The sequence below is a fragment of the Bubalus kerabau genome, chromosome 2 (assembly GCF_029407905.1).
Source record: "Bubalus kerabau isolate K-KA32 ecotype Philippines breed swamp buffalo chromosome 2, PCC_UOA_SB_1v2, whole genome shotgun sequence".
In the NCBI taxonomy this organism is placed as follows: domain Eukaryota; kingdom Metazoa; phylum Chordata; class Mammalia; order Artiodactyla; family Bovidae; genus Bubalus; species Bubalus kerabau.
Genome location: NC_073625.1, coordinates 203,789,565 through 203,816,977, shown reverse-complemented (window position 1 = coordinate 203,816,977; position 27,413 = coordinate 203,789,565). Strand labels below are relative to the sequence as shown.

Sequence of the window (27,413 nt, the reverse complement as noted above, 5' to 3'; positions counted from 1 at the left end):
CTTCTCCAGACCTAGCTTGGGGGCAGCAAGAGTGCAATAAGTGGCCCCCAACTGGGGCAGCCACACAGCACCTCTCGACAGCCCCGCGGAGACTGTGCAGCAGAGTGCCCACAAGCCCACATTCACCTGGCAGATGGCCTCTGAGAGGCCTGTGACAGACCAAAGCAGCCATGAGCCTGCACTCACACAGCAGAGAGCCTCAGCCTCTGAGAGGTCTGTGACAGGTCAGAGTGACCACGAGCCTGCATTAACCCAGTGTATGGCCTCTGAGAAGTCTGTGACAGACCAAAGCAACCATGAGCCTGTACTCACACAGCAGACAGCCTCTGATAGGTCTGTAACAGACCAGAGTGACCACAAGCGTGCATTCACTCAGCGGACAGCCTCTGAGAGGTCTGTGACAGGCCAGAGTGACCACAAGCCTGCACTCACCCAGTGGTGAATTCTTGCCTGGAGAATCCCATGGACAGAAGAGCCTGGTGGGCTACAGTCCATGGGGTCACAAAGAGTCAGACACAACTGAGCACCTGAGCACACACACATGAAACAGAAACAGACTCAGGGACAGAGAGAACAGCCTGGGGCTCTTCAAGGAGGGGGGCGGGGTGTTGTTGGAGGGATGGAGTGTGAGGCTGGGGTCAGCAGATGTAGATTTTATAAGTAGACTGGATAAACAAGGTCCTGCTGCATAGCAGAGAACAATATTCAGTATCCAATGATAAACTATAAAAGAGTAATTTTAAAAAAGAATGTATATACATGTAAAAGTGTATCCCTGAGCTATGCAGCAGAAATTAACACATTGTAAACAAACTATACTTCAAAAAAAAAAAAATACTGATTAAAAAAAAACAAGAACAGACCCTACCCAATTACAACAGATACTAAACCCAGGAGCACAGAGTCCCAAGCAGTCAGAACACGGACCAACCAGTCAGAAGAGGGGCCAACAAGAGACGGGGTTGCACAGCAGCCCACAGGCTGGCTGTGAGCCCTGGGCACCATAAGCCACAAGTGCCGCTGGAGGAAATGAGAACTCTACCCACACGACTCCTCCTCCAGCTCAAGACGAAGTGCCTCTGCTTCCCCTGACCCCTTAACTGAAGGGGCCCCAGGACGCCCTGGCTTGGTGCTGGGACCAGGAATGTACTGGTCAGATCCCAATGCAGGGAGGTCTGTGAGGGCACCTCTGGAGCACGGTGGGCCAGGATGAGCGCAGCAGCTCAGCCCGTTCCTCGAAGGTCGGACAAAACAGAGTCCAGGAGGCCGGAAAATGTTCTAATGGACGGCAGGCCTCCACGTCTGGTGCCTCCGCTCTCTGGCTGAGGCCCAGTGCTGACCCCCTGTGCCAGTCTGCAGCACGCTCTGCGCACATCCTGGGGGCTCAGCGGCTGAGCCCCGAGGTGAAGGCTTGTGACGGCAGCCATGCCCACAGGCACCAACAGCACCGACCACCTGGCCACTGGCCCAACTGCGAGGTCCAGCAGAGACCAGTGGACACGTTGTAAGCTGTGCTCTAGGGTGGCCTCCATGTCACCAGTAAATGGCAGTGTCACAATGCAGGCCAGCAGGACTCAGCCTGGCGGATTGCTAGAATCAGCAGGGACACGCTTACCCATGAACACTCCCGGCCCAGGGTCAGGCAGAATCCTGAATAGGCAGACAACTGCAGAGAGCAGAGTCCACAGCACAGACAAGGTGCAGCCATCCCTGGGCAGGGAAGGGGCCCCATCTCAGGGGGCACCCTCAGGATCCCCCAGCTTAAGCATAAAGAGGCTTCAGGGACAGATGGTGGGAACAGACTTGGAGCTGCTCTTTAAGTAATGCAGGGCAGGACACGCAGGTGAGCGAAGGCCAGATGGAATTTACCATAAAAAGCAGAGTGTCTGGGGAACAGACGGGCTTGGGTGGCGCTGAGCCCAAGGGGGCTGGGAGTCCAGACTGAGAAACCCTATATGCCTCTCTCCCGTCTCTGCCTCCTAATCTACTTAACCCCCACTCTGCAGCCTGCCGCCGCCTGTCCTGTGCATCTCCACGCTCAGACCATCCACTCATTCACAGATATTTGCTTAGCACCTGCCTCTGGCCAGGTCGTGTTCCAGGCTGGGGACAGCCGTGAGCAGACAGACAATAACCCAAGTCCTTGGGGAGCAGAAACTCTACCAGAGACCAGACGCACCCCTCCTGTGGCCAAGCCCCAGCTGAGCCCTGCTCAGCCACCAGCCGGCCCTGCTGGGGCTCCAGCCCCAGACGCAGTTCCATCTGAGCTTCCCCCTTCCTCCAAGGAGGCGCCTCTCTGGACTTGCCACCCGTCAGCCCCTGCACCGCCCCCCCCCGCCCCCCGTGCCCTATGCACATACCACCATCTGAAATGGCCTCGCCATCTGCATCACCTCAGCGTACCTGGCCATGTCACGACCTCAGTGAAGGAAGGTCCCAGCTGCCCTCACACCCTTTCTGCTGAGTTCTCACCACAGATTCCCGTCACGGCAGCCTGGAAGGACTCTCCAGATGGGTGCGGAGCAGGGGCTCGGTGGGGCCCGAGAGGGTGGGCCCACCTGGGCCACTCAGTGGTCAGGGTAGGCAGGGACCTCCCAGTACCGGCTTGGACCAGACGGCAGGCAGACCAGCTTCCTTCTCCCTGGGACCACGAGGGGGCAAGGCTCTCATCGCTGCTCAGGGTCGTGGCTGCCCAGGAAGAGCTGTCAGTTCTACGGTCCTGAGCTCCCTGTGTGCTGTTACACGTTTTACCTGTGTGATCTCAACTCCCTCAGCAGAACGCTTTGGGCTACATGCTTGGAAGAATCAACAGGGATAGTTTAAGGTCACTCAAGGTAACACAATCCAGAGACAAAAGGCCCCACCACCTGCCAGGAGGCCCAGGGACAACACCTGGAAGGGAGCTGCTTGTGTCCTGCTCAGCGTCTCATGTCTTCCTTGGCGTGAGTTGTGCCCTCCTGGTACCCAGAGGCTGCTGTGCCTCCAGCATCACATCACACAGTCAGAAGGGAGTGGGAGGAGGAGAGCAGGCCCACCAGCAGAGCTGCACTTTGCTCCCAGGAGCCTGAAGGTGCTGTATGCCAGCTACCATTAGGGGGTCACATGGTGAGCATGGCAAGGCTGGCCCTGGCACTCTTAAGCTGGACCCCCTGCCTGCTCTTAGTCAGCCCACTGCCCTCTCAGGTTCCAGGTGAAGCCCACAGGATGGGCAGGGGCCCTGGTGAGGCCACAGAAGCACCTGTGGTGATGCCCTGTCCTGCCCTGCCTCGTGCTCTCCCAGGACTAGGTTTCCTCTTGGGGCAGAGAAGGCGTCAGGGCTCTAGACAGAGGGGGTGACAGGCAGCCACCAAAAAAGGTTTGATTCTTGTTTTTGGTGGCTTGCTTCTGACATTTGAGTCTGTAATACTGGAGTGGGTTGCCATGTCCTCCTCCAGGGGATCTTCCCAACCAAGGCATTGAACCCAGGTCTCCTGCATTGCAGGCAGAGTCTTTACTATCTGAGCCACCAGGGAAGTCCAAGAATACTGGAATGGGTAGCCTATCTCTTCTCCAGGGGATCTTCCCAACCCAGGGATCAAACCAGGGTCTCCTGCATTGCAGGAGGACTCTTTACCAGCTGAGTGACCACGGAAGCCCAGAAGGGAAGATTGCAGAGTGAAAATGATCAATTGACACTGCTCGCCCCAGACGTGGTCCTGGCATCACTCCTCTGTGTCCCACACCAGAAGGTGTTTCAGCACACAGCCCCTCTGCACCTCAGCTTCGGCCCCTGGGACATGGGGACTCTGACAGCCACCCCTTGAGCCTGTGCTGGTGATGAGGTGAGCAAACCCTTGTAATGGATTGAAAGCTGCTACAGATTCAAACCACAAAGCTATACTGCCACTCCCCCTGGTTACCAACTGGTACTCACCACTCACCTCACACACCAACAGGCTCCCTCTCTGCACTCAGCTGCACAGTTGCCAGTGTGTGGGAGTGCGATTTATGTAATTGTCCCTCGTGGTGGCAGTCTGCTTGTTTATGATCCTGTCCCCATGTTTCTGTTCAGTTGCTAGCCTTGTCCGACTCTGTAACCCCATGGACTACAGCACACCAGGCCTCCCTGTCCATCACCAACTCCTGGAGTTTACTCAAACTCATGTCCATTGAGTCGGTGATGCCATCCAACCATCTCATCCTCTGTCGTCCCCTTCTCCTCCTGCCTTCAATCTTATCCAGCATCAGGGTCTTTTCAAATGAGTCAGCTCTTCGCATCAGGTGACCAAAGTAGTCGAATTTCAGCTTCAACATCAGTCCTTCCAATGAACATTCAGGACTGATTCCCTTTAGGATAGACTGGTTGGTTCTCCTTGCTGTCCAAGGGACTCTCAAGAGTCTTCTCCAAGACCACAGTTCGAAAGCATCAATTTTTCGGCAGTCAGCTTTCTTTATAGTCCAACTCTCACATCCATACATGACTACTGGAAAAACCATAGCTTTGACTAGACAGACCTTTGTTGGCAAAGTAATGCCTCTGCTTTTTAATATGCTGTCTAGGTAGTTCATAACTTTTCTTCCAAGGAGTAAGAGTCTTTTTATTTCATGCCTGCAGTCACCATCTGTAGTGATTTTGGCGCCCCCCAAAATAAAGTCTGCCACTGTTTCCACTGTTTATCAGAATATAATCAATCTGATTTTGGTGTTGACCATCTGGTGATGTCCAAGTGTAGAGTCTTCTCTTGTGTTGTTGGAAGAGAGCGTTCGCTATGACCAGTGCATTCTCTTGGCAGAACTCTATTAGCTTTTGCCCTGCTTCATTCTGTACTCCAAAGCCAAATTTGCCTGTTACTCCAGGTGTTTCTTGAATTCCTACTTTTGCATTCCATTCCCCTATAACGAAAAGGATATGTGTTAATTCTAGAAGGTCTTCTAAGTCTTCATAGAACCGTTCAACTTCAGCTTCTTTAGCATTACTGGTCAGGGCATAGACTTGGATTACCGTGATATTGAATGGTTTGCCTTTGAAATGAACAGAGATCATTCTGTCATTTTTGAGACTGCCTCCAAGTACTGCATATCAGACTCTTTTGTTGATTATGATGGCTACTCCATTTCTTCTAAGGGATTCCTGCCCACAGTAGTAGATATAATGGTCATCTGAGTTAAATTCACCCATTCCAGTCCATTTTAGTTCGCTGATTCCTAGAATGTCGACGTTCGTTCTTGCCATTTCCTGTTTGACCACTTCCAATTTGCTTTGATTCATGGATCTGACATTCCAGGTTCCTATGCAATATTGCTCTTTATAGCATTGGACCTTGCTTTCATCACCAGTCACATTCACAGCTGGGTGTTATTTTCGCTTTGGCTCTATGTCTTCATTCTTTCTGGAGCTATTTCTTCACTCTTCTCCAGTAGCATATTGGTCACCTACCGATCTGGGGAGTTCATCTTTCAGTGTCCTATCTTTTTGCCTTTTCATACTGTTCATGGGGTTCTCAAGGCAAGAATACTGGAGTGGTTTGCCATTCCCTTCTCCAGGGAATCAACTCTAGTACAGAATAAAATATAAATTAAATCACACAAAAAAAGAAAGTGATCTGCCTGAAGAAATGTTTCAGTCTCGTGGCCATTTCTCATAACAGCAACTTTAAAATGATGCTGATGGGCTCTTAATAGTCACATGTCTATTGTCATGAAACCTCCTGAGATAAAATATCAGAAAAAATTCAAGCCAGAGTCAACTTTCAAGAAGCCAGTTTGAAGAGGTGAATGGTGCTCACAGTGTGTAAAATACGAAACACATGAAAGATTCTCCAGGTCGCTGTTTGTAGAGGAAATGAATGGTGCTCACAGTGTGTAAAATACGAAACACACGAAAGATTCTCCAGGTCGCTGTTTGTAGAGGAAATGAATGGTGCTCACAGTGTGTAAAATACGAAACACACGAAAGATTCTCCACGTCGCTGTTTGTAGAGGAAATGAATGGTGCTCACAGTGTGTAAAATACGAAACACACGAAAGATTCTCCACGTCGCTGTTTGTAGAGGAAATGAATGGTGCTCACAGTGTGTAAAATACGAAACACACGAAAGATTCTCCACGTCGCTGTTTGTAGAGGAAATGAATGGTGCTCACAGTGTGTAAAATACGAAACACACGAAAGATTCTCCAGGTCGCTGTTTGTAGAGGAAATGAATGGTGCTCACAGTGTGTAAAATACGAAACACACGAAAGATTCTCCAGGTCGCTGTTTGTAGAGGAAATGAATGGTGCTCACAGTGTGTAAAATACGAAACACACGAAAGATTCTCCAGGTCGCTGTTTGTAGAGGAAATGAATGGTGCTCACAGTGTGTAAAATACGAAACACACGAAAGATTCTCCACGTCGCTGTTTGTAGAGGAAATGAATGGTGCTCACAGTGTGTAAAATACGAAACACACGAAAGATTCTCCACGTCGCTGTTTGTAGAGGAAATGAATGGTGCTCACAGTGTGTAAAATACGAAACACACGAAAGATTCTCCACGTCGCTGTTTGTAGAGGAAATGAATGGTGCTCACAGTGTGTAAAATACGAAACACACGAAAGATTCTCCACGTCGCTGTTTGTAGAGGAAATGAATGGTGCTCACAGTGTGTAAAATACGAAACACACGAAAGATTCTCCAGGTCGCTGTTTGTAGAGGAAATGAATGGTGCTCACAGTGTGTAAAATACGAAACACACGAAAGATTCTCCAGGTCGCTGTTTGTAGAGGAAATGAATGGTGCTCACAGTGTGTAAAATACGAAACACACGAAAGATTCTCCACGTCGCTGTTTGTAGAGGAAATGAATGGTGCTCACAGTGTGTAAAATACGAAACACACGAAAGATTCTCCACGTCGCTGTTTGTAGAGGAAATGAATGGTGCTCACAGTGTGTAAAATACGAAACACACGAAAGATTCTCCACGTCGCTGTTTGTAGAGGAAATGAATGGTGCTCACAGTGTGTAAAATACGAAACACACGAAAGATTCTCCACGTCGCTGTTTGTAGAGGAAATGAATGGTGCTCACAGTGTGTAAAATACGAAACACACGAAAGATTCTCCAGGTCGCTGTTTGTAGAGGAAATGAATGGTGCTCACAGTGTGTAAAATACGAAACACACGAAAGATTCTCCAGGTCGCTGTTTGTAGAGGAAATGAATGGTGCTCACAGTGTGTAAAATACGAAACACACGAAAGATTCTCCAGGTCGCTGTTTGTAGAAGATGCAAATCAAACTACAGCAGCTATCACCTCATACCAGCCGGAAAGGCATCATCAGAAAAATCTACCAACAATAATCGCTGCAGAGCTTGTGGGTTAATGGGAACCCTCCCACACTACTGGTTGGGATGTAAATGGTGTAGCCACTATTGATAAGTATATGAAGGTTCTTTTAAAACTAAACAGAGAATTACCATATGATCTGGCAATCATACCCCTTCATTAGTTCTGGAGAAATCGTAACCCGAAATGTCACGAGCAACCCTATTTTCAGGGCAGCCCTATTTGCAACAGACAAGACGTAGAATCATCAAAATGTCCATGGATTGAAAAATGAAGACTAAGTGGTACAAGTTTAGAATAGAAAAGTACTCAGCTGCTAAAAAGGGAACCCTTCCACATTGATGCTGAGAATGTAAATTGGGAAGAGCCACTCTGGAAGACAATGTGGAGGTTCCTTAAACTATGGATATGAGAATGAAATTATGATACTTCCTAACACTATATGCAAAAATAAACCCTAAATACATTAAAGATCAAAATGGAAGGACAGATACTATGAAATTCTTGAGGAAAATATAGGCAGAACATGCTTTGACATAAATTGCAGCAAGTTCTTTTTTGACCCACCTCTCAGAATCATAAAAAATAAACAAATGGAACCTAACAAACTTTAAAACTATAGTTTTCAAAGGAAACTATAAATGAAAGAAAATGACAACTCTCAGAATAGGAAAAAGCTTTTTGCAAATGAAGATACCCATAGGGAATGTGTCTGCAAAACTTACAAACAGCTCATACAGCTCAATAAACAAACAACCCAGTTTTTAAAATGGACCAAAGGTCTAAATGGACATTTCTCCAAAGAAGGCATACAGGTGCCATAAAGCACATGAAAAAGTGCTCCCCATCCCTAAGTCTTTGCTGTTGGTTCCTTAGTCACTAAATCCTTTCCCACTGAAAGGATTAGGTAGGCTTCAGGGAGGTCAGGGTCCCCAAGAGGAACTAAACTGCAAGTGGCAGGCATTTTTTTTTTTTTCTCTTTACAAGATTAAAGGAGGCGCCTTTAATCCTGTGTTGCCATGACAACATTTGGTTCTGCCTGAAACTAACTGAGCTGCTAAGAGCTCAGCAAAACAATGCATCTGACTCAGGGAAATGCTTTTCTTAAGCTACATTAACGACACTATGTATTTGCTTGGGAATCTCTTTTTCTTCAAATTGGTTCCTCCTGAAACCAATTTTTTCTCAAACCTTGAGAGAAAGGTTGAGCTGCTAATGGCTCAACAAGCCAATGTGTTTGCCTTACTCATGGAAATGTTTCTCTTAAGCAATGTTAATGATACTATGTATTTGCTTGGGAATCTGCCTTTCTTCAAGACTCATGTCAATTGTTTTGTGCTGATGCTGCATCAAAACGCTTATTAGGAGAGGAGCCTTGTGCAACCCTCAGCCTTGAGGTGTTTCTTTTATCTATGATTAGCAGCTTGCTATCAAGTATGAAATGCCTTGCTAAAAAATCAGCAAGGAGACAATCTTTCTGTCCCCTTCTGATGTCTATACCAGAAACTTTCTCCATCCCTTTTACACTTTAATAAATCTTTGCTACACAAAAGCTCTGCATGATCAAGCCTCATCTCTGGCCCCAAATCGAAATCCTCTCCTCAGAAGGTCACAAATACCAGATCCATTCACAGCTCACTACCCAAAGTTTTCACTACTCTTTACCATCTCTTGAACTGTAGCCTGCCAGGCTCCTCTCTCCACAGGGTTTCCCAGGCAAGAACACTGGAGTGGGTTGCCATTTCCTTGAGGGATTCTTCCTGACCCCAGGGTTGGACTAGCGTCTCCTTCATTGGCAGGTGTGTTCCCACTGAGCCACGTGGGAAGTGGAAAAGAAAGTGTCTCTCTTAAGGGAAAGGCAAATCAAAAGTTGAACAACGTATCACCTCACACCAGTCAGAATTGCCATCTCAAAAAATTTAAAACAATAAATGCCACAGGGGGTGTTGAAAGAAGTGAACCCTCCCACAGTGGTGGGAATGTAAATTAGTACATTTGCTATGGGGAACAGTAGGGAGGTTCTTTTAAAAACTAAACAGAAAGTGTCAAATGACTCTGCAACCCCATACCTGGGCATAGATCTGGAGGTAACCAGAATTTTAAAAGACAACTGCTCCCTAATGATCACGACAGCACTAACTGAGAGGGACAGAATGGACAAAACAGTTGATTAAAGAGTTAATCCCACTAAAGGATTATAAGTAAAAAAATATGGGAAACTCCTTTAAGTTAATGATTACTCAAGAAACCAGGCTTGCTTAGCAACAAAACCTTGCAACAGAAGCATGGGAGATGTCCCCAAAACAATAAAATAATGGTGGCATGAGACCCACATCCTTCCCAGTGAGCCCAATAAATTAATGGCCCCCAAAAGAGGCGCTGTGCACTCACACACACACAAAAATCATTTATGGGAAGGTGAATTTTCAAAATGAAAAACCCTCCTTATACTGAGACCTGAAAATATTTTTTCATCTCATCCTCTGTCATCCCTTTCTCCCGCCTTCAATCTTTCCCAGCATGAGTTGGTGATGCCATCCTACCATCTCATCCTCTGTCATCCCCTTCTTCTCCTGCCTTCAATCTTTCCCAGTGAAAGGTTGTTGCTGAACGAAAAGACTCCAGGATTCTTGGCCTCTGGAGGAGAAGAATTCAATCCAGGACCAGAGATGAGGCTTGATCGCTCAGAGCTTTTGTGTAATAAAGTTTTATTAAAGTATAAAGGAGATAGAGAAAGCTTCTGACATAGGCATCAGAAGGGGGCAGAAAGAGTGCTAGTCTTCAGCTGGGTGTTATATAGTCACTAGCAGTCTGTTTATGAAAGAAAGGAATGTTTTAAAACTCAGAATGGCACCAGGCCCCTCATCCATAAGATGCATTTTGGGATAATCTTGGCACCAGAGGATTCATCCCGGGCCATAAAAAGATTAACTTGAATCTTGTAGAAGGGCAGATTACCATACAAATAGTTTCGTTTACATAGATTAGAGGAACAATATCTGAGTATAACATACTGGTTTGTCAAGTAGGTTCTGAGCCATTAGGCAGAACCGACTTGAAGACAGAGTCTGGGGTAAATGCATAGTACATTAACATAGCTTAAGACAAACATTTCCATAAGAAAAATGCATTGGTTAACTCAAGGTTTGAGAATAGTTAACTTCAGGTGAAATCAGGTGTCATTATGGCTACACAGTATTTTAAGAGAAACCTCCTTTTAACTTTGTATAGAGAAGGAAAAAAAATAGTTTGTTTCCTCCTGCCGCTTAAGAGAGAGAAAAATGTCTGACACTTGCAGCCTATTTCCTCTGCTTGAGACCCCTGGCCTTCCTGCCTGTCACCCTCTCACCAGCATCATGGTCTTTTCCAATGAGTGAGTACTTCGCATCACATGGCCAAAGTATTGGAGTTTCAGCTTCAGCATCAGTCCTTCCAATGACTATTCAGGACTGATTTCCTTTAGGATGGACTGGTTGCATCTCCTTGCTGTCCAAGGGGCTCACAAGTCTTCTCCAACACCACAGTTCAAAAGCATCAGTTCTTCAGTGCTCAGCCTTCTTGACCATATACGGAGGGACAAGTAAACTTCCCGCCCTATTTGGGGAAGGAACTGAGATGGAAATGTGCCATCTTCTCAAGAAAGACAAAGAAGGTCTTCTTCCCCTGCCCACTTTTCCTTTGATTATAAACTGTAGCCTAGTTCTCAGGGGGCAGTATTTCTCACCTGCCTGCTTGTAAACCTCGCAAACATCCTAGTTTAATAAATCACGTCCTATCTGCCACTTTGCTCTTGCTGAATTATTCTCCATGCTAATATAAAGGACTATGGTACCAGAGCTCTTCAGAGCTCCCCTGAAATGACATCAATCAGTTTCATGGGTACAAAGCTAAGACATGGTAGTAGCCGAAGTGTAGAAGCACAGACGAATGGATACAGAGGAAGCGGCACATAGACGCAAGGCAGTGTCAGTCAGTCACAAAGAAGAATGAAGTGATGCCATGTCCAGCCACAAGGGAGAAAGTGGAGACGATCATATTAAGTGAAGGGAGACAAGGGGGACGAGTATCATGATATCACTTCTGGTTAAATCTAAAAGTTGATACAAATGAACTTCTTTACAAAAGAGAAATGGCCTCACAGACTTGGAAAAGAAGCTTAGGATTACCAAAAGAAAGGTAGGGAGCAGGGAGTACTTAGCTGCTTCAGGTTAATATATACACCTTAAAACCAGTGCCAAAGGGCTCTTAATATTCACAAGGTCTATCAGATCAGATCAGATCAGATCAGTTGCTCAGTCGTGTCCGACTCTTTGCGACCCCATGAATCGCAGCACGCCAGGCCTCCCTGTCCATCACCAACTCCTGGAGCTCACTCAGACTCACGTCCATCGAGTCAGTGATGCCATCCAGCCATCTCATCCTCTGTCGTCCCCTTCTCCTCCTGCCCCCAATCCCTCCCAGCATCAGAGTCTTTTCCAATGAGTCAACTCTTCACATGAGGTGGCCAAAGAACTGGAGTTTCAGCTTTAGCATCATTCCTTCCAAAGTAATCCCAGGGCTGATCTCCTTCAGAATGGACTGGTTGGATCTCCTTGCAGTCCAAGGAACTCTCAAGAGTCTTCTCCAACACCATAGTTCAAAAGCATCAATTCTTCGGTGCTCAGCCTTCTTCACAGTCCAACTCTCACATCCATACATGACCACAGGAAAAACCATAGCCTTGACTAGACGAACCTTTGTTGGCAAAGTAATGTCTCTGCTTATGAATATGCTATCTAGGTTGGTCATAATTTTCCTTCCAAGGAGTAAGCATCTTTTAATTTCATGGCTGCAGTCACCATCTGTAGTGATTTTGGAGCCCAGAAAAATAAAGTCTGACACTGTTTCCACTGTTTCCCCATCTATTTCCCATGAAGTGGTGGGACCGGATGCCATGATCTTTGTTTTCTGAATGTTGAGCTTTAAGACAACTTTTTCACTCTCCACTTTCACTTTCATCAAGAGGCATTTTAGTTCCTCTTCACTTTCTGCCATAAGGGTGGTGTCATCTTCGTATCTGAGGTTCTTGATATTTCTCCCGGCAATCTTGATTCCAACTTGTGTTTCTTCCAGTCCAGCGTTTCTCATGATGTACTCTACATATAAGTTAAATAAACAGGGTGACAATATACAGCCTTGACGAACTCCTTTTCCTATTTGGAACCAGTCTGTTGTTCCATGTCCAGTTCTAACTGTTGCTTCCTGACCTGCATACAAATTTCTCAAGAGGCAGATCAGGTGGTCTGGTATTCCCATCTCTTTCAGAATTCTCCACAGTCTATAAGGCTCTAAATGATACTAGCCCTGAAGAAATGCCCTAGGGTAAAATCCCGGACAAGGTTTCTAAACAGGACTGACTTTCAAGAAGCCAGATTCAAGAGGTGAATTATACCCACACTGAATAAAATATAACCACATGGAAAGATACTCAACATCATTAATTATTTTTTATAAGGCTTCCCTGGTGGCTCAGATGGTAAAGTGTCTGCTGCAATGCAGGAGACCGAGGTTTGATCCCTGGGTCAGGAAGATTTCATGGAGAAAGAAATGGCAACCCATGCCAACATTCTTGCCTGGGAAATTCCATGGATGGGGGAGCCTGGTAGGCTACAGTCCATGGGATCACAAAGAGTTGGACATGACTAAATGACTTCACTAATTATTTTAGAATGCTGATAAAAATTACAATGAAGTATCCCTTCCACTGATCAGAATGCCAATTGTCAACCAAAATCTACAAAGAATAAGTACTGGAATTATTCTACAAAGAATAAGTGTGTGGAAGAAAGGGAATCCTCACTGCGGTGTAGCCACCATGGAGAACAGTACAGAGGCTTTTTAAAATCTAAGCAGAGAGCTACCCTATGATCAGACAATGTCAACCCTAGGGTTAGATCTGATGAACATTAAAATTTGAAACTTGCCCACTCTGATTTTCATGGCAGCACTGTTTACAATAGCCAAGACAGAGAATCCACCAAAATGTCCATCTGCAGAAAAATGTAGACTATAAGGTATAAATATACCAAGGGATACTCTTTAGCTGGAAAAAAAAACTAATGCCATTTGCAGTAACATGGACTGACAGAGAGATTATTACAGAAAGTGAAGAGAGAGAGAGAGAGAGACAAACACCGTAAGAGATTACTTACAGGTAGAATCTATTAATTCATACCAATGAACTATTTTTTTAAGAGTCTAACAGACTTAGAAAACAAAGGTATGAATATTAAAAAGGAAACTTAGTGGGGAGGGATATATTACAAGGTTTGGATTAACATATACGAATTGCTGCTGCTGCTAAGTCGATTCAGTTGTGTTCGAGTCTGTGTGACCCCATAGATGGCAGCCTACCAGGCTCCCCCGTCCCTCCGATTCTCCAGGCAAGAACACTGGAGTGGGTTGCCATTTCCTTCTCCAATGCATGAAAGTGAAAAGTGAAAGTGAAGTCGCTCGGTCCTGTTCAACTCTTAGCGACCCCATAGACTGCAGCCCACCAGGCTCCTCCATCCATGGGATTTTCCAGGCAAGAGTACTGGAGTGGGGTGCCATTGCCTTCTCCACATATACAAACTAATATATGTCAAATATATTTTCAAAAAGGAAGGACCTACTGAATAGCATAGGGAACACTACTGAATACACTCTAACACACTCTAATACTCTATTCAGGAAAAGAATCTGAAAAAGAAGATACACATTTATGAACAACTGAATCAATGTCTTGTGTATCTAAAACAAACACAACCCTGGAAATCAATTCTACTTTAATATAAAATAAAAACTATATTTAAAGATTAAAAAAGGTGCATGATAAATGCTGCCACCTTGTGGCTCTAGCCGCTAAAAGAAAATGTAAAACCTGTGCCTGTGCGAGAGTAATATTTACGAGGCCTGCAGGGCAGTCGAGAAAAAGCACCTGCTTTCAAGATATGTCCTGGGGTATGTTATCAAAAAAGAATTCAAAACGGAGCAGACGTTCAAGAACCAAATCTCAAGAGCTAAGTTTTACTCACTCTGTTAAAAAAAAAAAACAAAAAAACATGAAAATATGTCAACATTGCTAAATATTAGAGAAATGCAAATCAAACTACAATGAAATATTTCCTCACACCATTAACTATGGCCTTTGTCCAAAAGTCAACAAACAATAAATCTAGGAGAGGGTGTGATGGAAAGGAACTCTCCTGCACTGTTGGTGGGAATGTAAACTGGTAACAGCTTCTGTGGAGGACAGTGGGGAGGCTCCTTAAACAATGAAAATGAGAGTGAGACTAGAGTACTCCCTAACATCATACACAAAAATAAAGCCCAAATAATATAAATATCTAAATATAAGGATGGAGACTATGAAATTCTTGAGTAAAATATAGGAAGGACATGCTTTGACATAGATCATAGAAAGATCTTTTTGATCCACCTCTGAGAATAATGACAAATAAAAATAAACAAATGGGACCTAATTCTACTTAAAAGCATTGGCACAGCAGAGGAAACCATAAATACAACAAAAAGAGAAACCCTAGAATGAAACTAATATTAGTGAACAGAGACACCCCTGAGGAATTCATTTCTGAAACATAGAAACAGCCCATACACCTCGTAACAAACAAACAACCAATCAAATAGGGACAAAAGATTTAAAGGAACGTTTCCCCAGAGAAGACATAGAGAAGGACATGGCCATGAAGGACATGAAAAGACGCTCACCAGCTTAATTATTGTTGTTGTTGTTTGCAATAAATTTTATTTATTTTTAAAGCTTCAACTAAAAATAAATTTAAAAATAATAATAAAAGACAGCTGCACCCCAATGTTCAGGACAACACGATGTAGAATAGCCAAGACATGGAAGCAATCTACATGGAGAAGGACAGATGAATGGGTGAACAAGATGGGGTGCATACACACAGAGAATATCACTCAGCCATAAAAAGGATGACACCATGTCATGTCCAGCAACAAGAAAGGAAGTAACAAGATGGGGTGCATACACACAGAGAATATCACTCAGCCATAAAAAGGACGACACCATGTCATGTCCAGCAACAAGAAAGGAAGTAGAGATGATCATACAAAGTGAAGTTAAGTGAGACAAGGAAAGACAAATATCTTAGGATATCACTTAGAGGTAGAGTCTAAAAAAGGATACAAGCAAACTTCTTTAGCAAATAGAAATGGCTTCGCAGACATAGGAAAAGCACTTTACGGTCACTAAAAGGGAAAGATCGTAGGCAGTGAGAAATGAGCAGGTGGATATGAACATATACACACTACTCTTTAGGAAATAATCAACAAGAACCCACTGTAGGATGAGGACCCCTACTCAATGCTGTATAATAAATTATATGGGAAGATAACCTGAAAAAGAGCACATATACTGATGCAATGGACATGAACTTGAGCAAACTTTGGGAGATGGTGAGGGACAGGGAGGCCTGGCATGCTTCAGTCACTGCGGTTGCAAAGAATCAAACACAACCGGGTGACTGAATAACAACATACGTTTACGCATAAGTGAATCACGTTGCTGTACACTTCAAAAAAGAAAACAAACAAACGTGCCATTCCACATTGTAAGCCACCTCTGTGCTGTGCTGTGCTTAGTTGCTCAGTCGTGTCCAACTCTTTGTGACCCATGGACTGTAGGCCCCCAGGCTCCTCTGTCCATGGGGGTTCTCCAGGCAAGAATACTGGAGTGGGTTGCCATGCCCTCCTCCAGGGGATGTTCCCAACCCAGGGACTGAACCCATATCTCCCACATTGCAGGCAGATTACCAGCTGAGCTACCAGGGAAATCCAAGTCATCTCTACACCAATATAAAATAAAAATTAAAAAAAAAGAAAATGCTGACTCTATTTCCCTCAGGCCATTGTGACCTGGAGCCTAGGCAAGCCTGGGTTCCACAAATGGACTGTCTTGGCCTGATGGAGCTGGGGAGGATGCACCAGCCAACAAAACCTCCTTTGGGACCTGAAATGCCCATTCCCCTCTGCATGGACCCACAGCCTCCAGATGCAAGTGGGTCCTTCTGAAGTAAGTGCAAGCCTATTGCACCCAAAGGACAGTGGAGCCTCCAGGCTAAGAGATTTGAAAAGTCCCCTGGTCTCCATGTGCTCTGGGCTGGGTTCCCACCTCCAGCCTGCTTCTTCGGGTCACCACACTTACAGATGACAGCAGCCTCTGCAGAGTGCTTTGGAAGAACTGGGATTTGTCCAGGGGATAGGGGTAAGGAAGAAGGAATGAGACACAACCCCTGGGTGTTTCTTCTGGCACATTCCACTCTAGTTGACAATCCAGGAACAGGACTTTCCCTAAGGTTCTGGTTGCTCCTCTACACATGGACATCACCAGATGGTCAATACCAAAATCAGATTGATTATAATTTTTGCAGCCAAAATTGGAGAAGCTCTATACAGTCAGCAAAAACATGACAGAAAGCTGATTGTGGCTCAGATCACGAACTCCTTATTGCAAGACAGACTAAAAATGAAGAAAGTATGGAAAACCACAAGTGAAACTCGAGCCCTTTCCGGTTTGCTCAAGTACATTTCACTCTTTCTCAGCCCAAGAAGCCAACTTGCCCTAAGGCTCTGATTGACCCCAGGAACCAAAGGTGGGCATGAAAAAGTGCTGCCGCCTGCGGACGTTTCCTGTAACTACAACTTGACCACCACAGCTTACTGAAGTTAAGTGATGTGAAGTTGCTCAGTCGCGTCTGACTCTTCGAGACCCTGTGGACTGTAGCCTACCAGGTTCCTCCGTCCATGGGATTTTCCAAGCAAGAGTACTGGAGTGGGTTGCCATTTCCTTCTCCAGGGGATCTTCCCTACCCAGGGATCGAACCCAGGTCTCCCGCATAGTAGACTGACGCTTTACCGTCTGAGGCACTATTCACAAGTCCTGGGTATCTGTTAACGACAGCTGCCCTCAGGAAATGTCCTGGGGCAGGGATTACGAAATAAATTCCAACACAACTATCTAAAAGCCACTTGCCACTTGTGTATTTTCCTCACACTCTTAAAAACAAAACAAAACTGAAACCACCGCTGCAGAACAAGATGCACAATATTCCTAATTCCTGCAGAAATGCCTATCAAAACGACAGGGAGAACTCACATCCCACCAGTGAGAATGGCCGTCCTCACAAGTTCACAAACAACAAACACAGCAGAGAGCATGAAGGAAAGCGAACACCCCTACACTGTCGGTGGGAATATTCATTGGCAACCGCCTCTGTACAGTCTCCATATGCCAGGAAAAAATCTGTCAAGAGAGTGAAAGGCAAAATCTAACATGCCCACACCTGCGACTATATCCCAAGAAAACCGTCATTCAAAACGACTCATGCATCGCAACATGCACTGCCCCATTTCTTACAATAGACCAGACAGAACCAGCAAAATCTCCTGCGACAAATGAAAGCTTCAACAAGATGTAATAAACATATACAATGAATTATTATTCAGCCAAAAAAGAACAATGAAATTATAGAACTATGTCACTGGTAGCCACAAGGATGGACCTTGAAGGATCACACGTGAAGGGAAATCAGCCAGTCAGCGGGAGACAAGCGCATATGATGTCCTTCCTAGATAAATTTTTAAAAGATAAAATAAAAAAAATAAAAAACAAAAAAGAGATGCAAAGGAAATACTTTACAGCACAAAGAGAGACAGAATTCAAACACAAACAAAGGGCTCCACATAATAAGAGTAGCACTAACAAGGAATTTGGAAGTTGGGGCTGATGTATGCTTAGAAATCTGTATCTGTAATAGATAATCCAGAAGGATTATCTTCTTCCTTCCATATATGAAAATATGAATATATGCCCATACATATATATTCAGATATGAAATAGAAAATTATATTTAATATGTGAAATGCACACCTCTATATACATAGAAAATATATCTTCAAATATGAAATATGCACCCATATTTTCACAAATGAAACAAAAAACCCTAATTTCATATATGAAATATGTATCAATATTTTCATATATGAGATACTGAATATTCTATTTCCATATTTGAAATAGGCACCTATATTTTCATATATGAAATATAGAAAATTCTATTTTCACATATGAAATATGTACCTGTATTTTCATATATGAAATATAGCAAATTCTATTATTTTCATATATGAACTATGCTCCTATATTTTCCTTTATGAAATACAGTAATTTCTATTTTCTTATATGATATACTTACCCATATTTTGATATACACAACATAAAAAGATTAAAATAATGTCATTTTCTGAAACATGAACTTAGAGATTATATTAGTAAGTGACGTCAGGAAGACAGAGACAAATACAATATGATTTAACTTATACTGGAATCTAAAATATGACACAAGTGAATTTATATATGCAACAGAAAGACTCACAGATTAAGAGAACTAATGGTTACCAGTGGGGAGTAGGAGGTGGAGGGGCAAGATAGGGGTAGGGGATTAAGAGACAAAAAACACTATGTATAAAATAAATAAGCTATAGGACATAGTATACAGTAGAGGGAAATATAGCCCTTATTCCTGGAGAAGGGAATGTCAATCCACTCCAGTATTCCTGCCTGGAGAATTCCATGGGCAAAGGAGCCTGGTGGGCTTTAGTCCACAGGGTTGCAAAGTGTTGTACAAAACTGAGCAATTAGCACTTTCACTTTGTAATACCTTTAAATGGAGTATAGTCCATAAAAACGTTGAATTACTATGTTGTACACACAAATCAAATATAGTAATGTACTTCAACTATATTTCATCTTAAAAACAAAAATAGCTGATGGCTAGCTATGAAACTGTTTACCACAGATTGGGACTTGAACCCATGTGCTGGGACACAAACCCACCCAAAACCCTGCTTGGGACTTGAACCCACATGGCTGGGACTCAAGAACCCAGCAATAACTCACAGTACCTGGTTTCAGGGCCTAATAAAGCTCAGGTTCTTGATGTCTCATCCCAGAAAGAATTCAGTGAGAGACAAAGAGATAGGTAAGAAATGGATTTATTCAGATTCAGAGAGAAACACACTCCACAGAGTTTGGGCCATCACAGAGGGAGAGTGTAGCCTTGAAATGTGGGGTGGTTAGTTTTTACAGGCTGGGTAATTTCATATGCAAATGAGTGGGAGGATTATTCCAACTATTTTTGGGAAAGTGAAAGTCACTCAGTTGTGTCCGACTCTTTGCAACCCCATGGACTATACAGTCCATGGAATCCTCCAGGCCAGAATACAGGAGTGGGTAGCCTTTCCCTTCTCCAGGGAATCTTCCCAACCCAGGGATTGAACCCAGGTCTCCTGCATTGCAGATGGATTCTTTACCAGCTGAACCACACAAGGGAAGCACATTTTTGGGAAGGGGTGGATATTTCCAGGATTTGAGCCAATGCCCACTCCTTGGTCTTTGGACAGTGCCTTGGAACTGTCATGGCGCCTCTGGGTGTGTCATTTCACTTGCTGATTGAAGATCAAGGTCTAGTCTGCCATCTTGGTCTCATTTAATTCGAGTCAGTTTATGTTGTGTCCTTGGGCTATGTCATTTTTTCAAAAGCTGTGCCCTGCCCCTTTCCCTCCTGTAACGTTCCCCCCTCAGAGATTTTACTCCCATATGCTTATGGAAGCAGAAGGGCGAAGGTCCATCTTCTGTGATTGCTTCCAGGCTGAGTAGGGGCATCGACCCTGCCTATCAGTGAGTAAAATTCTCTGGATACCTGATTTAGGGCAGGGACAGGGCAGCTCCTTGTTTCAGCCCCCATGGGCTGAAATCCATACACAGCCATCATCTTGATGTAGAACTGTTGCAACTAGTTCCTTAGCCTTCCTATGTATCTTCTTGATGATGAAGCAATTTTTGTACCAGCAACAGTGTACAGAAATATATATAAATAAAAAAAGACTCAAAAGGCATGGTCAAACATTGGATTACAGTGTACAATAAAGTCTGGTTACAATAACCAGAATTACAAATGATCACATTTAACATAACATACCAAACAACCCTAGTTAAATATTTCTCTTTGAGTTACCTCAAGAGCCCTCTAAAACATCCCAAAGTTAGTATTTAGTCAGATAAGATTATAAGTCACTGGGAAACAATACTTACTCCCTAACCTAAAGATTGCTATTTCAAATACTGAAAGATGATGCTGTGAAAGTGCTGCACTCAATATGCCAGCAAATTTGGAAAACTCAGCAGTGGCCACAGGACTGGGAAAGGTCAGTTTTCATTCCAATCCCAAAGAAAGGCAATGCCAAAGAATGCGCAAACTACCGCACAATTGCACTCATCTCACACGCTAGTAAAGTAATGCTCAAAATTCTCCAAGCCAGGCTTCAGCAATACATGAACCATGAACTTCCTGATGTTCAAGCTGGTTTTAGAAAAGGCAGAGGAACCAGAGATCAAATTGCCAACATCCGCTGGATCATGGAAAAAGCAAGAGAGTTCCAGAAAAACATCTATTTCTGCTTTATTGACTATGCCAAAGCCTTTGACTGTGTGGATCACAATAAACTGTGGAAAATTCTGAAAGGGATAGGAATACCAGACCACCTGACCTGCCTCTTGAGAAACCTATATGCAGGTCAGGAAGCAACAGTTAGAACTGGACATGGAACAACAGACTGGTTCCAAATAGGAAAAGGAGTTCATCAAGGCTGTATATTGTCACCCTGCTTATTTAACATATATGCAGAGTACATCATGAGAAACGCTGGGCTGGAAGAAACACAAGCTGGAATCAAGATTGCCTGGAGAAATCTCAATAACCTCAGATATGCAGATGACACCACCCTTATGGCAGAAAATGAAGAGGAACTAAAACGCCTCTTGATGAAAGTGAAAGTGGAGAGAGAAAAAGTTGGATTAAAGATCAACATTCAGAAAACAAACATCATGGCATCTGGGAAACAAACAGAAAACAAACATCACTTCATGGGAAATAGATGGGGAAACAGTGGAAACAGTGTCAGACTTCATTTTTCTGGGCTCCAAAATCACTGCAGATGGTGACTGCAGCCATGAAATTAAAAGACCCTTACTCCTTGGAAGGAAAGTTATGACCAACCTAGATAGCATATTCAAAAGCTGAGACATTACTTTGCCAGCAAAGGTTCGTCTAGTTAAGGCTATGGTTTTTCCAGTGGTTATATATGGATGTGAGAGTTGGACTGTGAAGAAGGCTGAGCGCCAAAGAATTGATGCTTTTGAAGTGTGGTGTTGGAGAAGACTCTTGAGAGTCCCTTGGACTGCAAGGAGATCCAACCAGTCCATTCTGAAGGAGATCAGCCCTGGGATTTCTTTGGAAGGAATGATGCTAAAGCTGAAACTCCAGTCCTTTGGCCACCTCATGTGAAGAGTTGACTCATTGGAAAAGACTCTGATGCTGGGAGGGATTGGGGGCAGGAGGAGAAGGGGACGACAGAGGATGAGATGGCTGGATGGCATCACTGACTCGATGGACGTGAGTCTGAGTGGACTCTGGGAGTTAGTGATGGACAGGGAGGCCTGTCGTGCTGCGATTCATGGGGTCGCAAAGAGTCGGACACGACTGAGTGACTGAACTGAACTGAACTGAACTGAACCTAGATTTTTTTTCCCTAAAGATCTCAAAAGCAAATACGAATCACTTACAGGAAACTCATATAAACCTGTCAAAAGCAGCATTTCAAGAATAATTTGGAGAAATCAAACTCAGTCTTGTCTTAGCCCATTCCTAACAAAATTCATTTACCCATCTAAATTTAATCCAACCTTCAGTTCAGTTCAGTTCAGTTCAGTCACTCAGTCGTGTCTGACTCTTTGCGACCCCATGAATTGCAACATACCCGGCCTCTCTGTCCACCAACTCCCGGAGTTCACTCAAACTCATATCCATTGAGTTGGTGATGCCATCCAGCCATCTCTTCCTCTATCGTCCCCTTCTCCTCCTGCCCCCAATCCCTCCCAGCATCAGAGTCTTTTCCAATGAGTCAACTCTTTACATGAGGTGGCCAAAGTATTGGAGTTTCAGCTTTAGCATCAGTCCTTCCAAAGAACACCCAGGACTGATCTCCTTTAGAACAGACTGGTTGGATCTCCTTGCAGTCCAAGGGACTCTCAAGAGTCTTCTCCAACACCACACTTCAAAAGCATCAATTCTTTGGGGCTTAGCTTTCTTCACAGTCCAACTCTCACATCCATACATGACTACTGGAAAAACCATAGCCTTGACTAGATGGACTTTTGCTGGCAAAGTAATGTCTCAGCTTTTGAATATGCTATCTAGGTTGGTCATAACTTTCCTTCCAAGGAGTAAGGGTCTTTTAATTTCATGGCTGCAGTCACCATCTGCAGTGATTTTGGAGCCCAAAAAAATAAAGTCTGATACTGTTTCCCCATCTATTTCCCGTGAAATGATGGGACCAAATGCCATGATGTTTGTTTTCTGAATGTTGAGCTTTAAGCCAATTTTTTCACTCTCCACTTTCACTTTCATCAAGAGGCGTTTTAGTTCCTCTTCACTTTCTGCCATAAGGGTTGTGTCATTTGCATATCTGAGGTTATTGATATTTCTCCTAGCAATCTTGATTCCAGATTGTGCTTCTTCCAGCCCAGCGTTTCTTATGATGTACTTTGCATAGAAGTTAAATAAGCAGGGTGACAATATATAACCTTGACGGACTCTTTTTCCTATTTGGAACCAGTCTGCTGTTCCATATCCAGTTCTAACTGTTGCTTCCTGACCTGCATATAGGTTTCTCAAGAGGCAGGTCAGGTGGTCTGGTATTCCCATCTCTTTCAGAATTTTCCACAGTTTATTGTGATTCACACAGTCAAAGGCTTTGGCATAGTCAATAAAGCAGAAATAGATGTTTTTCTGAACTCTCTTGCTTTTTTCATGATCCAGCGGATGTTGGCAATTTGAATTATGGTTCCTCTGCCTTTTCTAAAACCAGCTTGAACATCAGGAAGTTCATGGTTCACATATTGCTGAAGCCTGGCTTGGAGAATTTTGAGCATTATTTTCCTAGTGTGTGAGATGAGTACAATTGTGCAGTAGTTTGAGCATTCTTTGGCATTGCCTTTCTTTGAGATTGGAAAGAAAACTGACCTTTCCCAGTCCTGTGGCCACTGCTGAGTTTTCCAAATTTGCTGGCATATTGAGTGCAGCACTTTCACAGCATCATCTTTCAGGATTTGGAATAGCTCAACTGGAATTCCATCACCTCCACTAGCTTTGTTCATAGTGATGCTTTCTAAGGCCCACTTGACTTCACATTCCAGGATGTCTGGCTCTAGGTCAGTGATCACACCATGGTGATTATCTGGGTCGTGAAGATCTTTTTTGTACAGTTCTTCTGTGTATTCTTGTCACCTCTTCTTAATATCTTCTGCTTCTGTTAGGTCCATACCATTTCTGTCCTTTATCGAACCCATCTTTGCGTGAAATGTTCCCTTGGTATCTCTAATTTTCTTGAAGAGATCTCTAGTCTTTCCCATTCTGTTGTTTTCCTCTATTTCTTTGCACTGATCACTGAAAAAGGTTTTCTTATCTCTCCTTTCTATTCTTTGGAACTCTGCATTCAGATGCTTATATCTTTCCTTTTCTCCTTTGCTTTTCACTTCTCTTCTTTTCACAGCTATTTGTAAGCCCTCCCCAGGCACCCATTTTGCTTTTTGGCATTTCTTTTCCATGGGGATGGTCTTGATCCCTGTCTCCTGTACAATGTCATGAACCTCATTCCGTAGTTCATCAGGCACTCTATCAGATCTAGGCCCTTAAATCTATTTATCATTTCCACTGTATAATCATAAGGGATTTGATTTAGGTCATACCTGAATGGTCTAGTGGTTTTCCCTACTTTCTTCAGTTTCGGTCTGAATTTGGCAATAAGGAGTGCATGATCTGAGCCAGTCAGCTCCTGGTTTTGTTTTTGCTGACTGTATAGAGCTTCTCCATCTTTGGCTGCAAAGAATATAATCAATCTGATTTCAGTGTTGATCATCTGGTGATGTCCATGTGTAGAGTCTTCTCTTCTGTTGTTGGAAAAGGGTGTTTGCTATGACCAATGTGTTCTCTTGGCAAAACTCTTTTAGCCTTTGCCCTGCTTCATTCCGTATTCCAAGGCCAAATTTGCCTGTAACTCCAGGTGTTTCTTGAATTCCTACTTTTGCATTCCAGTCCCCTATAATGAAAAGGACATCTTTTCTGGGTGTTAGTTCTAGAAGGTCTTGTAGGTCTTCATAGAACTGTTCAACTTCAGCTTTTTCAGCATTATTGGTCAGGGCATAGACTTGGATTACCATGATATTGAATGGTTTGCCTTGGAAACGAACAGAGATCATTCTGTCATTTTTGAGACTGCATCCAAGTACAACATTTCAGACTCTTTTGTTGACCATGATGGCTACTCCACTTCTTCTAAGGGATTCCTGCCCACAGTAGTAGATATAATGGTCATCTGAGTTAAATTCACCCATTCCAGTCCATTTTAGTTCATTGATTCCTAGAATGTCGACGTTCACTCTTGCCATCTCTTGTTTGACCACTTCCAATTTGCCTTGATTCATAGACCTGATATTCCAGGTTCCTATGCAATATTGCTCTTTACAGCATTGGACCTTGCTTCTATCACCAGTCCCATCCACATCTGGGTATTGTTTTTGCTTTGGCTCCATCCCTTCATTCTTTCTGGAGTTATTTCCCCACTGATCTCCAGTAGCATATTGGGCACCTACTGACCTGGGGAGTTCCTCTTTCAGTGTCCTATCTTTTTGCCTTCTCATACTGTTCATGGGTTTCTCAAGGCAAGAATACTGAAGTGGTTTGCCATTCCCTTCTCCAGTGGACCACATTCTGTCAGACCTCTCCACCATGACCCGCCCATCTTGGGTGGCCCCACACGGCATGGCTTAGTTTCATTGAGTTAGACAAGGCTGTGGTCCATGTGATTAGACTGACTAGTTTTCTGTGATTATGGTTTCAGTGTGTCTGCCCTCTGATGCCCTCTCATAACACCTACCGTCTTACTTGGATTTCTCTTACCTTGGACGTGTGGTATCTCTTCATGGCTGCTCCAGCAAAGCGCAGCCGCTGCTCCTTACCTTGGACGAAGGGTATATCCTCACCGCCGCCCCTCCTGACCTTGAACGTGGAGTAGCTCCTCTCGGCCTAATCACGTGTTACCCTTTGCCTGTATTAATCACACCAAAAAGCTTAAACCACTTTTAATACCAGATACCAGTTTGCCTTGAATATTTTTCAGCTAACATGAGGCTGAAATTCATTCTGGCCTGATTATTTTGTATTTTTGAGTATTTATATGAGTATTTGATTTCCTTTAAGTCAATTAAATAGAGCTCTTTTATGAATTATTTTTGGCAATATCATACATCTATAATACACATATAGACACATACGAGCACACACACACAGAGGCCTCAGTTCCTGTTCCAGAATTTCAGCCATGATCTTGGGAACCCAAACCATTTTCCCAAAATAATTCCTAAATCTGGGAGAGGTTCATTATCATTTTGTATATACTGAGGTAAACTGAAAGGTGGGGCTATCTTTTTAATCAAGTTATTTGTTACTCCTGACACCTTTTCTTTCCAAATGGGGAAAGTCTCTACCTATCCAGTGAATGTGTCTACCTTTACCAATAAATATTTGTATTCTCTAGTCTTGGGCACCTGAGTAAAATCAATTTGCCAGTTCTCCATGTTATTTCCTCAGTATTGAATGGGTCTAAATAATGGAGGAGGGGGTGGCATTGTTCTAGGATTATTTTGTAAACATGTGTCACATGATTTGGTAATCTGGGCCACCAGCACTTTCATTCCTTTACCCACAATCTTTGTAGTAATTTCCAAAGAGCTTCACATCCATAGTGGGTAGTTTCATATAAAGCCTTGATTATTTTCCATTACTGAGCTTGTGGAGTCATAATCTTTTCAACTAACATATACCATCCACTTTGACTTCAGTTCAGTTCAGTTTGGTCGCTCAGTCGAGTCTGACTCTTTGCAACCCCATGGACTGCAGCATGCCAGGCCTCCCTGTCCATCACCCACTCCCAGAGCTTGCTCAAACTCATGTCCATCGAGTCGGTGATGCCATCCAACCATCTCATCCTCTGCTGTCCCCTTCTCCTCTCAACTTCAATCATTTCCAGCATCAGGGTCTTTTCCAATGAGTCAGTTCTTCACATCAGGTGGTCACAGTATTGGAGCTTCAGCTTCAGCATCTGTCCTTCCAATGAATATTCAGGACTGATTTCCTTTAGGATTGACTCGTTGGATCTCCTTGCTGTCCAAGGGACTCTCAAGAGTCTTCTCCAACACCACACTTCAAAAGCATCAATTCTTCGGCACTCATCTTTCTTTATAGTCCAGCTCTCACATCCATACATGACTACAGGGAAAACCAAAGCTTTGACTAGACAGACCTTTGTTGGCAAAGTAATGACTCTGCTTTCTAATATGCTGTCTAGGTTGGTCATAACTTTTCTTCCAAGGAAGAGGCGTCCTTTAATTTCATGGCTGCAGTCACCATCTGCAGTGATTTTGGAACCCCCAAAAATAAAGTCTGTCACTGTTTCCATTGCTTCCCCATCTATTTGCCATTAAGTGATGGGACAGGATGCCATGATCTTAGTTTTCTGAATGTTGAGTTTTAAGCCACTTTTTCACTCTCCTCTTTCACTTTCAACAAGAGGCTCTTTAGTTCTTTGCTTTCTGCCATGTGTGGTGTCATCTGCGTATCTGAGGTTATTGATATTTCTCTTGGCAATCTTGATTCCAGCTTCTGCTTCATCCAGTCCAGTGAATGATGATGTACCCTGCATATAAGTTAAATAAGCACGGTGACTATATACAGCCTTGACGTTCTCCTTTCCTGATTTGAAACCAGTCTATTGTTCCATGTCCAGTTCTAACTTGCTTCTTGACCTGCGTACAGATTTCTCAGGCGGCAGGTCAGGTGGTCTGGTATTCCCATCTCTTTAAGAATTTTCCACAGTTTGTGGTGATCCACACAGTCAAAGGCTTTAGCATAGTTACTAAAGCAGAAGTAGATGT

General features: G+C 43.8%; 1 long non-coding RNA gene across 1 annotated transcript in view; it reads right to left on the bottom strand.

The window, feature by feature from the left end:
- Positions 1 to 25,456, bottom strand: part of LOC129645072 (uncharacterized) — a 42,647-nt gene extending 17,191 nt beyond the window's left edge. Inside the window, exon 1 of the long non-coding RNA XR_008711164.1 lies at positions 25,381 to 25,456. This is a non-coding gene — a long non-coding RNA (uncharacterized LOC129645072). The remainder of the gene's footprint in view (positions 1 to 25,380) is intronic.
- Between the last annotated feature and the right edge of the window lie 1,957 nt (positions 25,457 to 27,413).